Source organism: Cervus canadensis, chromosome 26 (assembly GCF_019320065.1).
Source record: "Cervus canadensis isolate Bull #8, Minnesota chromosome 26, ASM1932006v1, whole genome shotgun sequence".
Classification (NCBI taxonomy): Eukaryota; Metazoa; Chordata; class Mammalia; order Artiodactyla; family Cervidae; genus Cervus; species Cervus canadensis.
The window spans coordinates 51208559-51226159 of NC_057411.1; the positions used below are offsets into that span (position 1 = coordinate 51208559).

Genomic DNA, 17601 nt, shown 5'->3' on the forward strand with positions numbered 1-17601 from the left:
AGCTTTGATTATATAGTTACAAAAGTTCTGTTTATCTGAATTTAAAAGCACGAACCAAATTCGCTGACCGTCCAGTGGTTAGGACTCACTGCTGGGGCCCAGGTTCAATCCCTGGTCAGGGAACTAAGACACTGCAAGTCATCAGATGTGGCCAACAAATAAAAAATAAAAGCACAGTCCATATGCTCCTTCAGGGGAAAAAACATACATCACATACGATGTAACTCATGTATCCTTGCAACTCTCATTCAGTCTTGATTTTTACTGAGAATAAAGATGACATCATAGCTGTTCTCACAGCACAATAAAATCTGGGGTCAAGAGCTGAAATAACATACAAATAACTCATTTTAAAAAGGTACTGGCAACCTTCCATAGCTGTAGTCAGCAAATTGTACACTATTTTCCTGAGGATTCTACTTCACCCTAGTGCATTATGAAGACATCAAAATGGAAATAATACACCAAGAAAAAGTAAAACATACTTTAAAACTGCTAGCTTAAAAAAAAAAAAAACCTGCTAGCTTGATTTTTTTTTTATTAGTTGGAGGCTAATTACTTCACATAGCTTGATTTTTATAAAGTAGAAATAATAAAAATAACTGTGAGTGAGTGATATGAAACATTTCAGTGATCTGGAGAGCGCTCCTGTCCCTACAGAGAAGCCCCTAGCAGGAGTCTCCGTGTCCTCATCCTCATGGGCTTCCGCACTCTCTGATTTGAGGAGCCATGAGCCCTTGAAGAGGGACCTCTGCCCCTGTTGTGTTTGACACCCAGTGCCCACCCAGTGCAATGCCTGGCTCACTAAAGGCCTTTTCAAAAGTTCCATGAATTAATAAGTCTCCTAAATGTGACTACTATCATTACAAATTAGAGACAAACAAAATTCATACTATTGCTGTCTGACAAAAAGCCGGAAATGTTTCCCTGAAGAAACTCCTTATTTTCCAAAATAATCAAACACCCCAGGCAGAAGCGGAGCACATTCAGTATTCCAGACATTCTAGGTAAGGGACATTCCTGGTGGTGATGTTGTCAAAGTACACAGTGTTTCAGTTCCTGGGGACAACTCTCAGAATAAACTTAAGACAGCAGGCGGATGACAGGGTCACCCAGCTCCCCAACAATGGGCAACTATCTTCACATCTCTCCTATGGAAGTAGACACTCAGTCCTAAAGGGAGTTCATTCCATGAGACCAAGCATCATTTCTATGCTACCTTCTTGACTGAAGTTCTGTGCAATAATAAGCTGATTAATGGTATCACCTGGGAACAAGGCTGCTCTTAACTGAAATATTCTTAAATCTTGGAAAGGATGGCTTAACCACAAAGTTCATGCTAAGCTGCAAAAGCTTACAGCTGTAACAAACAAAATTATCTCTGCACAGAAATTTACTTAAAAAACAAAAAGCTGGAGTAGCTAGTAACCAGGGCTCTGTATTGCTTTTCTGTGCCTTTCCCTCCTAACACCTGCTTCTCCCTGGTCCGTACAATGGAAGAGAAAAGGGAAGGAAATGCACGCTGACAGCATACCTACATACCACATGCATTCAAAAGCCCCGCTGTGGCCCCACAGCAACTCCAGGTAGACAAGAATGTTATGATCACTACTTCTGTTTCAACAGGAGAAAAAAATGAGTTCAGAGAATTTCATCAACTTGATCAGGGCAAACTTTAAGTAGAAAAATGCATCCAGATGCCATACCCCTAATACTCAGCACTGTACTAACAGTGGACAATTTAGTTACTTCAGTGAGAATAAAAATGCCTAATGCAGTACTCACATTTTTACAGCTTTACTGGTATGTATTCACATATCATACAATTCACCAACTTAAAGTGTACAGTTCAGTGGGTTTTAGTATATTCACAGACACATACAACCGTCATCACAATCTAATTTTATGACATTTTCAACACTGAAGAAGCCCCACACACACTGGCAGTCACTCGCCATTCCTATTCCTCCCCTCCACCACCACCTCTTTCCCTGGCTTCTTTCATTTAGCGTAACGTTTCTAAGTTCAGCCATACTTAGCATGCATCAGTATTTCATTCTCTATTACTGGGTTTGTTTCCATGTTTCAGCTATTAATAATAATACTGCTATGAACATTCATGTACCAATTTTTGTGTAAATGCTTTTTCATTCAGCATTTGCATTTTCAAAGAGTTCTCACAACATGTGACAGAAAAAACTGAGGCTAGGCGCAGTCACGTGACTTCATCATGCAGTACTGGGTAACACTCAGGGACCCTGCAGTAAACTCACACCTCCTGACTGAAGAGCTACGACCTCCTCAGCACCACACTGCTGGTCTCTTCCACAAGAAACGTCAAGCAACAGCATGCAGATGAGAAAACCTGCTTCTCAGGTGAGGCGCTCCCTGAATCATTCCCGCTAAGTCAAACCATGAGGCAAATTTAAATTAAGCCTTACCAGATTAAGAGAAAGGGAGAACAAGTGTCAGAGGCAGAATGTTCTAAAGGGCCTCGCAGAGGACAGCCTCCTCCTCCTATGGACACACAGAAGGTTGCCAGCTTCTACTGCACCTGGCCCCTGAGGGCACCCCGGTGTTATCTGCATGTGCCTGTGGGACTGATCCCAACCTCAGTCTGAGGCCCACAGGCCCCTGGAGCTCCCAAGGCCTTGCTGCAGAGCTGAAAAGGGGACTACATTTGGGGGCATATATTTCTATGGTTAATTATATAAACCCCTTTTCCAACCTCCTGAAACAGTTCCTAGGCTTATAATATTTTTGGTAATAAAGTTCAGAAATATGGTTAATAATTATATTAGTAATATATAACAGCCACTTACTAGGTAGCATTTAATTCATTGAAACCTCATCAGTTCAATTTAGTCACTCAGTCATGTCCAGCTCTTTGCGACCCCATGGACTGCAGCATGCCAGGCTTCCCTGTCCATCACCAACTCCTGGAGTTTCCTCAAACTCATGTCCATCAACTCAGTGATGCCATCCAACCATCTCATCCTCTGTCGTCCCTTCTCCTCCTGCCATCAATCTTTCCCAGCATCAGGGACTTTTCCAATGAGTCAGTTCTTCACATCAGGTGGCCAAAGTATTGGAGTTCCAGCTCCAGCATCAGTCCTTCCAATGAATAGTCAGGACTGATCTCCTTTAGGATGGACTGTCTGGATGTCCTTGCAGTCCAAGGGACTCTCAAGCGTCTTCTCCAACACCACAGTTCAACAGCATCCTTTCTTCAGTGCTCAGCTTTCTTTTATGGTCCAACTCTCACATCCACACATGACCACTGGAAAAGCCATCGCTTTGACTAGACAGATCTTTGTCAGCAAAGTAATGTCTCTGCTTTTCAATATGCTGTCTAGGCTGGTCATAGCTTTCTTCCAAGGAGCAAGCATCTTTTAATTTCATGGCTGCAGTCACCATCGGCAGTGATTTTGAAGCCCAAAAAAATAAAGTCTCTCACTGTTTCCATTGTTTCTCCATCTATTTGTCATGGAGTGATGGGACCGGATGCCATGCCAGATGCCAAGATCTTAGTTTTCTGAATGTAGAGTTTTAAGTCAGCTTTTTCACTCTCCTCTTTCACTTTCATCAAGAGACTCTTTAGTTTCTCTTCACTTTCTGCCGTTAAGTTCAGTTCAGTTCAGTTGCTCAGTCGTGTCCGACTCTTTGCCACCCCGTGAAACACAGCACGCCAGGCCTCCCTGTCCACCACCAACTCCCAGAGTCCACCCAAACCCATGTCTATTGAGTCGGTGATGCCATCCAACCATCTCATCCTCTGTCATCCCCTTCTCCTCCTGCCCTCAATCCCTCCCAGCATCAGGGTCTTTTCAAATGAGTCAGCTCTTTGCATCAGGTGGCCAAAGTACTGCAGTTTCAGCTTCAACATCAGTCCTTCCAATGAACATCCAGGACTGATCTCCTTTAGGATGGACTGGATGGATCTCCTCGAAGTTCAAGGGACTCTAAAGAGTCTTCTCCAACACCACAGTTCAAAAGGATCAATTCTTCGGCGCTCAGTTTTCTTTATAGTCCAACTCTCACATCCATACATGACTACTGGAAAAACCATAGCCTTGACCAGACGGACCTTTGTTGGCAAAGTAATGTCTCTGCTTTTCAATATGCTGTCTAGGTTGGTCATAACTTTCCTTCCAAGGAGTAAACATCTTTTAATTTCATGGCTGCAGTCACCATCTGCAGTGATTCTGGAGCCCAAAAGAATAAAGTCAGCCACTGTTTCCACTGTTTCCCCATCTATTTGCCATGAAGTGATGGGACCGAATGCCATGATCTTACGTTTTCTGAATGTTGAGCTTTAAGCCAGCTTTTTCACTCTCCTCTTTCACTTCCAATAAGAGGCTCTTTAGTTCTTCTTCACTTTCTGACATAAGGGTGGTGTCATCTGCATATCTGAGGTTATTGATATTTCTCCCTGCAATCCTGATTCCAACCTGTGCTTCACCCAGCCCAGTGTTTCTCATGATATACTCTGCATTTAAGTTAAATAAGCAGGGTGACAATACACAGCCTTGACACACTCCTTTCCCAATTTTGAACCAGTCTATTGTTCCATGTCCACTTCTAACTGTTGCTTCTTGACCTGCATACAGATTTTTCAGGAGGCAGGTAAGGTGGTTTGGTATTCCCATCTCTTAAGAACTTTTCACAGTTTGTTGTTATCTACACAGTCAAAGGCTTTGGTGTAATCAATAAAGTGGATGTTTTTCTGGAATTCTCTTGCTTTTTCTATGACCCAAAGAATGTTGGCAATTTGATCTCTGGTTCCTCTGCCTTTTCTAAATCCAGCTTAAACCTCATAATAACTGTAAGACAGGTACCATGATCATCTATATGTTACATACACACTTTCTTATGTGGGGAATACATGCAGTTGGTGGGTGTACAAACTGGTACAGCTCCTCAGAAGGGTAATCTGGAGACAGCTATGCAAATTAAAGGGAGTCTCTTGGACAGCAAAGAGATCAAACCAGTCAATCCTAAGGGAAATCAACCCTGAATACTCGTTGGAAGACTGATGCTGAAGATGAAGCTCCAGTATTTTGGTCATCTGACAAGAACAGCTGACTCAGTGGAGAAGTCCCTAATGCTGGGAAAGATTAAGAGCAGGAGGAGAAGAGTGCGTCAGAGAATGAGATGGCTGAATGGCATCATCAATGCAATGCACATGAACTTGGGCAAACTTCGGGAGATGGTGAGGGGCAGAGGACTCACATGCTATAGTTCTTGGGGTGGCAAAGAGTCAGACACGACTGGGTGACTGAACAACAACATGCAAACTATCCTTGGACCGAGCAATTTCACTTCTGAGTCAATATCTACAGATATACTTCACAGTGCCCAAACACAAGGAATACTAACCTTAAAAAGCTTATAACAGTAAAAATCTGGAAACAAATACCTATCAATATAGCAGTGATTAAATAAATTATATAGGTAAAAGAAAAAGTCTGAGACTATTAAAGAGAATGATACAGATTTGTGTGCTGCTACTGAGCACTTGCCAAGATGTATTAAAAGGAAGAAAATCAGTGTTGCTATGTATAACACTTTTAACAATTTACCTTTAAAGGAGGTAAGTACACACCCCCACTCCAGCTGTGTGCTCTTGGGCAAGTTTCTTAACTTGCCTCATGGCTTCCTCGTCTGCAAAATGGTACAATACTCCCCACAGAGTGCACAATAAAAATTACCTGTGGCTATTACTATAACTTAATAATCACTTAATAATGATACTACCACTACTAATATTGTCATTAATAGATGGGCTCCACACAAAAAAAATTCATTTCCTATCTGCACTACCCAGTGCCAGGCACTAGGCAGGTATAGGGACACTGGCAAACAGCACCTGCTCTGCTTCCTCGTCGAGTTCACAGCCCATAAGGGTTTTCTTTTCCCAGATGTCTAGCCTACATTACCTGCCCCCACCAACAGGCAACAAGAAACCACAGACAGTAAGATGGGTCTCCACTGCCCAAACGCTCTCCCCCAGATGCACACAGATTCCATCGCTAATCAAACGTCACCTCCTCAGAGAAGCCACCCTCACCCCCTCCCCCCGCCCCGTCTACCACAGACCCTGCTGCCCTCATTCTCCGCCCGCTATTCTGCTTCTGTGCTCTTCACAGCAGTTACTGCTACCGACAGTCTAGCTTTATTACCTCATCCAAGAGAGGGACATGCGTCTTACCCCCTGCTCTGCTCACCACGCCGAGAGCAGTCCCCAGCACAAAACAGGTGCTCAATAATGGTATGTGAAGAAATGGGACTCCAAGTTAATGAAAGCTACAGAAAGCAAAACATCCTTGCAAAATAACATTTTAAAACTTGCTGTTGTCACTTTATCCTGGCAGAGTAGGTTTTCAAGATACTGTTCAGTTAAAATTTAAGTGTCCCCCAGACTTCACTCCTACTGCATTTAAAAATGCTATTTTTTCCCATGTAGGAAAAATGCTATTTTTTTCTTATGTATATTTTAAATTAATATAAAATCATATCAAAATATGCTCAACACTTTTAAGCTAACAGGTATCAAAAACAATGTTACACATTAGGCACAACAATTGTTTTAAAAGGTACTTCTGGAATAAAGCTCAAAGGGCAAACAAAATTAAACCTGCTTCCCTTCACTCCTTCCAACTCAAGCCTCCTGCATGTAGAAGGTCAGAACAAGCATGAACTATTAAACAGCTCTGTTAAAGTTTAATATTGTGCTATGTCAAAGTTCCTAAATATTTTAAATATTTGAAAGAGCCACGTGACAGCTAGTGAGCCCTGAACAAACCGAGCAGGTGTCGGCATACTTAACCTGCTACTGAACCAACTCTCAGACTCAGCTTTCAAAGCCTCAGACTAAAGGAAATCAAAAAAGGACAGCCCTCTACTCAACAAAATAACTTGCCAAAGCATAGGGGAAAATAAAAACAAAATGATATATCAGATTCACAGGTACAGCAGGCACAGTGTTGCTGTCGCTGTTGTTTCAGTCACTTTCCATTCTCAAGGAGGCTACATGAAGTCACTCAGTCGTGCCAGACTCTCTGCGACCCCATGGACTGCAGCCTGCCAGGCTACTCCATCCATGGGATTTTCCAGGCAAGAACACTGGAGTGAGCTGCCATTTCCTTCTCCACAAGGAGGCTAGTAGTTTATCTAAAAGAAAATGTTGCCATTCACCATCTACAACACAGTAAAAATTTTACCATCTACAACATAGTAAAAATGTTAAAGTCCTACTGCTAACAAAACAGAGCAAACAAGGCTTAAGAATGTTTGTAGGAAGAAATAACAATTCAGAACCCAACAGTGTAAAATTTACAATGTCTGGAATCCAATAAAAAATTACCCAACAAGCAAAGCAGAAAAACAAGATCCATATTGGAGATATAAATCAATCAAACCAACCGAGAAGTGAAAGTAAAGTTAAAATTAGTGGACAAGGTCACTAAAACAGTTAGTACAACTATATTACATACATTCAAAACCTCAAATAGAGAGATGGAAGATAAAAATGACACAAACTGAAATTCTAAAGATGAAAGCTACACCATGTAAGATGAAAATTTACACTGAACAAGATTAATGGTGGATTAAACACTGTACAAGAGAGTAGTGAATTTGAAGACAAAGCAATATAAAGAAAAAAAAAGCAAAGGAAAAAGACAATCAAATAAATGAACAGAGCATCCCTGAGCTGCTGGTCAACTTTAAATAGTCCAACATGAATGGGACTGGAGTTCTCAAAGACAACATCACAAAGAAAATATACACAAAAAGATAATGCCCAAAATTTTCTCAAGTTTGATGAACAAACCCACAGATCTATAAATCTGGATCTATATATTTGGCTCTATAAACCCAGAGATCCAAGAAAGCTGCTCAATGAACCCCAAGCACAAGAAACGTGAAAAAAAAAAAGAAAAACCCACTGAATTCAAAAGCATATCAAGGGACTTCCCTGGTGGTCCAGTGGCTAAGGTTCCTTGCTCCCAACGTAGGGGGACCTGGTTCAATTCCTAGTCAGGGAACTAGATCCCACATGCCACAGCCAAAGATCCTGCATGCCGCAACTAAGAACTGGTACGGCTAAATAAAGAAATGAAAGAAAAGCACATCAAAATAAAATCGCAAAACCAGTGACAGGAAAATCTTAAAAGCAGTCAAAGAACAAGGGACATGTTATGTAGAAGAACAAATATAAGGGTGACAGCAGACCACCTGTAGAAAATGATGCAAGCAAGAAGACAGTGACACAACATTTTTAAAGTAAAAACGAGAAGATTTTAGCCCCAAGGATTTGAGTTTCAAGACTTTTGGCTCAAATTTACAATTCCACGTAGTAAGCCTGTATAGCAATGGCACCTCTGAATTATAGGCATTACATTTTCTCAAACACTAACCTCTCATTTGGCAAAAGGAGCTACAATATGTATAGCATAGCTTTTTCAGTACAATCTTTCACACCCAAAAGGCATGAGATAAGTTAACAGCTGGGGGTGCATTTAAGAGAAGTTAATGCACCATTGGTAATGGTTCCTCTCTTGTTTTTCCCCTCAAGTACATTCTAAATATGTGATAATAACTCAACACACTTAAGCAGCACCTATCGCTTACAAAGTACTTTTTAATTTAATCATCATACCGATTCTTTTTTAATATTTATTTTTATTTATTGGCTGCATTGGGCTGTGGTACACAGGCTCTCCACTTGCACCTCCAGAGCACGCAGGCTCAGTCACTATGTGGCAGGTGGGGTATTAGCTCCCTGACCAGGAACTGAACTCACGTCCCCTGCACTGCATGGTGCACTCATAACCCTGGACCACCAGGGAAGTCCCAAACCATCATACTAGTTCTATGAAGTACCTATGGAGGGCATTATCATACCCACTGTACAACTGGGGAAACTGAAGTTCAAAACAGGGAAGTGATGTGGCCAAGTATGTGAGGTGGAGAAAGTGATGGAGGTGAGGGTAGAAAATGAGCTTTGCCATTTCCTGGGTTCTTCCTCTGGGCCAGGTATAATGCCAGCTTAAGATTAATCTAGCAAAATTTGCAGCAACACGGAGGGACCTAGAAATGATCACACTAAGTTAAGTAAGACAGAAAGACAAATACCACATATCACTTATATGCAAAATCTAAAAAGATAATATTAATGAACTTGTTTACAAAAAAGATTCACAGACTTCAAAAACAAACTTACGGTTACCAAAAGGGAAAAGGGGGAGATAAGTTTGGAGTTTGGGATTAACATATACACACTACCATGTATAAAATTATCAGCAAGGACCTACAGTATGACAGAGAACTCTGCTCAATATTCTGTATTAACCTATATCGGAAAAGAATCTAGAAAAAAAAAGGCTATAACAATCATTTTCCTGTACACCTGAAACTAACACAACACTGTAAATCAACTATACTCCAAAGTAAAATAAAAATTAAATTAAAAAAAAAACAAAATTAAACTCAATAAAAGATCTATTTAGTGAAGAAAGTTAACCAACCAGGTATAACCACGTCTTTCTAACTCCAAGTAGTGCTCACTATTAAACCACAGCTGAAATATATTATCTAAAGGACAAACATAAAATACAAACATCCATTCTGGGTTGGAACTAGAATAATGAAGCTGAAACTTCTACTCAAAGAAAAGTAAAGCAGATCTCCTGAACAAAGGAGAGTCTTTATTTCATTTACTATAATGGATAAAGCCCACAACGATGGCCCTGCAGCCAGTATCATGTGGCATCTCAGGACAGTGTTTCTCCTCCACAGTTCCTTACTGTAGACCAAAGCAGGAAGCAACAAAAGAAAGTCCACTGGCAAACAAAACAAGTAAGGGCAGAAGGCAGATGTCTAACTTGGTCTAATGAAAAAATTTAAACTCCAGGCAGAAATCAGCAAATGATGCCCCACCTGAAGCCAACTCCAGCCCACTGCCTATTTTTATAAGGGCCACAAGCTTTGTTTGATTTTTAAAGGCTAGAAAAAATAATATACGCAGCATAAATAAATGATGGACATGAAAATCAATTCAAATTTCAGCATCCACAAATAAGGTTTTACTGGACAGTCATGTCACTTACGAATCACCTATCGCTGCTCTCATGCAACAGCAGAGCTGAATAGTTTAGTTCCAACAGAGATCATATAGCTCTCAAAGCCTAAGGAAACACCTGGTGGCTCAGATGGTAAAGAATCTGCCTGCAATGCAAGAGACCTGGGTTTGATCCTTGGATTAAGAAGATCCCCTGGAGAAGGGAATGGCAACCCACTCCAGTATTCTTGCCTGAAGAATCTCATGGACAGAGGAGCGTGGTGGGAGCTCCAGTCCATGGGGTCGAAGAGAGTCGGACACAGCTGAGCGACTAACACTCACTCAAAGCCTAAAATATTATCTGGCTCTTTACAAAAAGTCTGTCAACTTCTGCTTTGAGGGAACAGATAAGCCTTTAATAATTTGCCATGAACTTTATTCTTCACAGCTAAGCTTTTAAAAAATTAACTGAAGATCACTACCGAAACAAATATTTCTTAAGGACCTGCTCTATTCCAGGCATTGTACTAGCCTCAGGAAACAGTAATGAAGCACACCTGCTGCCCTCACGGGGAAGACCAGGGCCAACAGTTACAATCCGTGACTGAAGTGACAGGACTAAGGGAGTGTATAGAAAACAGGCAGCACAGCCTGGTGTCGCAGAGCATCATCTCCGGAGTCAGACATCCTTGATTTGAATCCCAGCTCCACCACCTCCTGTGTGACCTTGGCAATTACTTAAACTTTCTTAGTTTTTCCATCTGATGAGATGAAAATAGTATCCACTCAATAGAACTGTTTTAAGGATTAAATTAGATAATATTGGGCTAGCAAAAAAAAATCAGACAGGTTTCTCCGTAACATCTAATGGAAACACCTGGACGAACTTTTTGGCTCCCGCACATAAAAAGTACAATGCCTAGCACACAGTAAGTATTTAAAAAGACAAAAATTTAAGCTTATAAACTGGATTTAGAAAACCTGTGTTGCCACTTAAAAGCACATCCCTGTTTTCAATAGTCATTTAAACAGAGAGAGTGACAGATATCAAAGCAAAGTCCAAAGGCATTTAACCACAATGTATGCACTCAATGTGGACAGTAACCCCACCTTCACAGCTCAGTCAAAAAAAAAAATAAGAGCTAGACAGGTTCTAGGAAGGCCATGTAAATGCAGCATAAATGGGCAAGTGGAAGAACGGAAGAAAGTGAGCTGGGAGATCATCCTAAGAAATCTGGGGGAATTCTCTGACTCAGTGGTTAGGACTCAGTGCTTTCCCTGCCAGGGGTCCGGGCTCAATTCTTGGTCAGGATCATTCCCACAAGCCATAGGGCACAGACAGAAAAAAAAGAAGAAGAAATTTGGATTTTGTTCTAAGTATGAAGGGAAGTCATTGGATTGATTTGTTTGTACAATTACTTAATTTATTCTGAGTACATAATCCAATTACATGAATCAAAACTCGAAAGGTTTATTTATGAGGTTATCCAGTAAAATGTAAGGCTTCTTCCCACCCCTATCCAACAGCCACATAGTTACCTAAAGGCAACTATTAATACTTTACTGGTCTTTGACAGTTTTAGCAAGGCACACCATGATCCAATCTCTACTGTATGTAAATCACTCTGGCTGCCAGGTGGAGGTTAAGCAGAAAGAAAGGACCTTCGGAGCCCAGCTGCAGGCTGCTACGGTAGCTCAAGGGAGACATGACATCCACTGGGACCCAGGTGGTAACAGTGGTGACGGGACAGAAGGACTGAGCCAGGACGTATTCTGAAGGTAGAACTGACAAAACTGATGTTACCAGACAGCATTAACGACTACAGCTATAAGCACTGGTTTTCCCACACTAAAGTCTCCGGGTCTAGTATTTTAGACTTTAATGGCTAAATACTCAAGAGTTCAGTGATTATGAAGACCGGTAATACATGAGAGAACAGATAACAGAAAAAAAGATAAAATGTGATATTTACAATTGGATTAATATTGTGTCAATAAGAATTAGATGATTTTATATCAGAAATTACATTTTTGAAGCCAACTCCAAAGTGTATTAATGCAGTTGAGGGACTGAAATAGCAAATATTAAAAACCAAAAAAAAAAAGTTAAAGTGAAATCTTTTAACATCAGTATTGGCTAACTACCACATAAGAGAGAAGGCTGAAGTCTTCTCAACAGAACAGAATTTAAGAGTATGACATTACATTTATGTGAAGTACTTCTTACCATTCTGATCACTTTAAATGCATCAGTAAAATTTCACCACGTTACAGTGAAAGTGAAAAAAATTGCCATTAATGGACAAGAACATTCATTAAAAAGCAGTCCTATCTTCCTGAATAAAGTATGGTAGAACCATATAAACGAGCACAGTGCAACTGAAAGGTATGAGAAATAAGTCTATACTATAGTCTGGCACAGATGCCACATGTTAAGTGGGGAAAAAAGCCTGATGGCACAGAGGTAGCCTGTAGCCACAGTGGTCATCCTAATGGGTATGAGGACCACTGTGGCTACTATCAAAAAAAAAAAAGGAAACAAATGCTCCCAAGAATGTGAAAAAATTGGAGTCCTTTTGTTCTACTGGTGGGAATATATCAATAAAATGGTACAGCGACTATGAAAAACAGCACAATGGTTACTCAAAATTTTTTAAAAAGAATTATCATCTGATCCAGCAATTCCACTCCTGAGTACATAATGCAAAGAACCGAAAGTAGGGTCTCAAGGAGGTATTTGTACATTCCTGTTCATAGCAGCAGTATTCACAATTGCTGAAATGTGGAAGCAAACCAAATATTTGCAGAGGGATGAATGAATAAACAAAGTGTGGTATTTACATACAATGGAATGTTATTCAGCCTTAAAAAGAAAGAAAATTCTGATACTTTCTATAATATACATAAACCTTGAGAATACTATAAATGAAATTAGGTCAGACAGAAAGACAAATACCACATGACCCCACTTATACATGGAACCTCAAAACAAGACAAAAAGCAATTCCTTAGCCAGTATTTTATAATAACTATAAATTGAGTATAACCTTTAAAAGTTATTTATCACTACACTGTATACCTGTAACTTACATGATATTTCAATTTGGAAAAAAAAAACAAAAAGCAATCCCTAAACATTGAAAACAAAATAAAAAACAAAAGAACACTAAACATCCAGTAGTAGCAAAATCATGCACTAACTACTCCAAGCGACTTTAAAACACAATAATTTGACTACATATTCCAAATAAGGATACAAAAAAGACCTCTTAAACACCTTTTATTAGTTGGTACTAGTGTTCATATTATTCTTCTGATACTGATATACAGTGTAGCATAAAACAATGAGTAATTAGAGTCAAGACGTTTACCTTAGAAGAAAAAAGAGACACATGCAAGATTAAAAAGGTTAAACAGAATTCTGTCATCTCGCTTTACAACTAAAAGTGTCAGTAATCCACCATGTGTGCACTGAAAAGACCTAGAAACAATGATCAACTCAGCAGCAATAAACAACTCCAGGGCACAGATTGTTAATTACCAAATATTATTTTTTCATTAAAAAAAATCAAGGCCCCTTGGAGAAATGATGATTCCAGGGCTGGGACAAAAAATGTACAAGATGAGCCTGGTGTGGTTTGTCATACCAGAAAAAAGAGCAATCAAAGACTTGTGTCTAAAGGATTTAGGAGCCAATTTGAACAGATTTCTATTACACAATGATGGAACAATTTGAGTCTCAATAAGGATCTACGATGAACTGAACCATATAAATACGTTTAAATCCATGAGTTCACAATGACACAAATACATATACACAACTCACTGGCCACTTTTGGAGAATGCCAACTCATTATTTTGAAAACTAATATAAAATGTAGCAGGATTAACCATTTATCCTGCCTTTCCTAAGAGAGTTACAATTCAAGGTAACCAAATCATGAAGGAAGGGAAATTGCTCTTCACAGAAATATTCCAGCTAATAAATTATGAACTTATATAATTAAAATATCAACATTTTTTATACCTAATGAAAGAATGACTCTAAACACTGAGCATCAAGGGATCCAAACATGAAGAAAGACTACTTGCAGCAACATTGATTGACCTAAAGATTATCATACTAAGTGCAGCAAGACAAGGAAAGACATCATATAATATCACTTCAGCGGAATCTAAAAAATTATACAAATGAACTTATTTACAAAACAGAAACAGACTCAGACTAAGTAAACAAATTTATGACTACCAAAGGGGAAAGAGGGAGCAGAATAAACTGGGGATTTGGGATTAACAGATACACACTACTAAATAAAAAATAGATTTAAAAGTACCTACTATATAGCACAAGGAACTATATTCAATATCTTTTAATAACTACAATGGAAAGAAGTTGAAAAGAATATGTATCTATACACATGCTATATACCTGAAACACTATAAATCATCTATACTTCAATTTAAAAGACTACTAATCCTTATCTGCCTACTAACCTATGAAGTCGTCTTGCTAAAAATAAAACTTGAATCTGATAATGCCTTTAGTTCTAACTAAATTACATTTACAGCAAATACTGTTTTGTAGATAAACTACAAAACAGAATAAGATCCAGCAAAATACTGTTTTGTAGATAAACTACAAAACAGAATAAAATCCAGACTGTGAGTAATTCCACAGGACAAACCAACAATTTCAGCAACAAATAAATTACAAGCGACAACAAAAGATGGAGGAGGAGCCTATAGATTAAAACATTTCACAATGTATGCATTTGGATCCTGATTCAAACTGTTAAAATCAAGAAAATAGACATACAGAAATTTAACAGCTAAAATCATATGACATCTTGGGTATGAGGATACAGGTAAAGCAAAACTAGCCATGAGTAAATAACTACTGAAGCTAGATGAGGGTAAAGAGAGGTTTATTATACTAGTCTCTCTACACGTGGTGGGAAGAATTGAACATATAAAAATAAATAAGTCCAATTAATCTCTAAGTTTCACATAATAAAAAATGTCTTTTTTATATTAGCTGTCAAACTGTTAAAAATTACGACAATCAAGAAAATTTTAAACTGGCTGGATATCTGATTATTTTTTTAAAATATCTTTTAAAGCACTTCAGTATTTACTGATGCAATACAAGGACAACTTGAAAGAACTAAAAACTAATAATCATCTAAAGAAACACCTTTTATACCAAAATCAATAACAACTGAATACCAAACAAAACCTTACCAATATTAGACAACATCAAAGAGTTAAAGGAGAAAATGGCTAGTTGTATAAATCATATCTTAGAGAGGAAACTATCCCACCTTTTGAAGACTGGGTAGAATTTAGATTCACGTCTTTCAGTGAGCCTCTGTAACTGAAACCACACAAGCAGTAAAACAAATCATACCATTTGTCCTGCTGTAAACCACATCAAAACTCTGAAAAGCAGCTGGGACTGCCAAAACCATTCACTTCCTTAAAAAACAACTTTACCATTCTAGTGTAACCCACTATCAGAATACCAAGATTCTGGATTTAAATAAGTAATTTACACGTGGGCTGGCACTTGTCCGTTAACTAAAGACCCCAACTGTACAGTCCCACCCTCATACAATTCATCTTTGCCTGGGGTGCCCTCCCCTCTCTGGTGCTCGTCGACTCCAGCTGGGTTTCACCGGGCGCCTTCACTGATGTGTTTAAGCAAAGAAGACAGAGTGGACCCTTCAACAGCTTATTTCCTATCCTCATTAAGATGTAACCAATTTTTCACCCGGAAAAAAAAAAAAAAAAATCCTTCTGTAACAACTTACGAGCATTGCATACAAGGCTCAGCAATGTTTTCGGCCCGTGCGGATATGACAAATTGCTTTATGTCATTTAGGCATAAAATCATATGGTCACACCACTGCTGGCAGCTCCAGGTTAACCAAAAAAAAAAAAAAATACTATTTTAAGGTAAGAATGCATGAAGCGAACGCAAAAGCTTACGAAATCTCCTGACCATGAATTTCGCGAGTAAAGATAAAACGGTTAAAAGGCAAGAGACCCTCTAACACTCCTCGAGACGAAAAAGAAAGGAAATAGAGGGCGAGGATGAGCAACAGCCCCTTCCCTAATCAAGTTGCAGGACAGACCTATTACCGTCCGCAGGCAGATGTGGCTTCTCTCTTTTGGCAGAAGCTGTCGTTTTCTTTAAAAAGAAAAAAAGGGAAAAAAAGCGCAGACGGAGGACAGGATCCGGATGCCCCTGTCTGTCTGCGTCTGTGCACGAACCCTGGAGCCCTTGGCATCGCGGGACCAAGGGCAGGGTCGCCGCGACCACCGCGCGACCCACCGTCCGGCCCGCGCCCTCCTTCTCCACAAGGACCCCCGAAGCCCACCACCCAGCCCACCAACAAGCTGTCCAGCCGTCTCCACAGACCAGGCCCTGGGGCCAAGGGTCTGCAGGGTATAGACACCCCCCCGCCTCCGCCCTTCAAGGCCGACGACCGAAAGGCGGGGACCCCTCCCATGGCGGCCCCCGCCCTCCGTGCCGCAGCCGAAGGCCCGCTCCTCGGCCTGCAGCCCCGAGCCCGCCGCCGCGCTGCGCACCAACCTCACCTCAGAGGCGAATGGCGGGCAGCGCGAAGGATCCCAGGTCCCAGTGCGACAGCCTCCCGTCCGCTCCGGCGACTCCGGCTCCGGCTCCGCCCCCTGTCCGCCGAGCGAACTCCGGCCCGCAGCCCCGGCCCGCCCGGCCTCCCGTCCGGCCTCCCGCCCCCTCAGCCCTCCTCACATCCCCAGACGCCCGAGCTGGGTGCGGCCTGCGGCGCCGCAGCCCAACAACGCGCCACCCCATAGGCCCAGCCCTTGCCGCACCCCCCAGCAACCCGTGCTGCTATTGGCTGGGCACAGGCGGGGCGCCGCGGGGCGGGACTGAGGCGGCGAGGGGCGGGGCCTGAGCGGGCGGGGTTGGCGCCTGCTGGCAGAGTCGAACTTCGGCCGCCCAGCTCCGGGTCCTGCGGACCGGGCGGGGTCCAGCGCGTAGGGATGGCCGCTCGCAGACTCACATGCCTCGTCGCTGAAACCGGTCGGGCCGGCGTGCCGGCAGCCCCCGCTCACCCGAAGCCGCTCGGCCACTCATTCATTGTCGTTGATCGGGCTCTTGGAAGCCTCATTCATTGTCGTTGGTCAGGCTCTTGGAGGGCAGGTTCGCAGGACGCGCATGAGCGCGCTCCAAAGGGTCCGTTCCAGGCTCTTCTCGGCCTGAGGCCTCAGGCCTCTCCCGGCCCGACTCGCCCACTCTTCCAGCGGACGGACTCTGCCCCTGTGCCCAGTCTGTGCCCTGTGCCCAGAGTTGGGGGCCGGGCTGGCAGCCAGGGTGGGGCCAAGACAGCGAGGCCTGTGGATCCTGATAAGGCTCTGTCGACGCGGCCGCTACCTGATGCCCGGAGCCTGGCGTGCTGATGCTGGATGAGCGAGAGCACCAGGGACCTTCGCAGAACCGGGGCAACGGTGAGACCAGGCCATCTGCCAGTGACCTGGAGGCGCCTCCCCAA

General features: G+C 41.7%; 1 protein-coding gene across 12 annotated transcripts in view; it reads right to left on the reverse strand.

Annotated features, from left to right (window-relative positions):
* Positions 1 to 16877, reverse strand: part of ADD1 (adducin 1) — a 91364-nt gene extending 74487 nt beyond the window's left edge. For 3 of the 12 annotated variants that reach the window (XM_043447839.1, XM_043447840.1, XM_043447841.1), the window contains exon 1: positions 16664 to 16870. The gene's annotated coding sequence lies outside the window, so the exon portion shown is untranslated. Of the gene's footprint in view, positions 1 to 15873; positions 15893 to 16197; positions 16217 to 16663 lie in introns of those variants that run through there. The other 9 variants (XM_043447835.1, XM_043447842.1, XM_043447834.1 and 6 more) reach the window with 8 other exon arrangements.
* Positions 16878 to 17601: the final 724 nt, after the last annotated feature.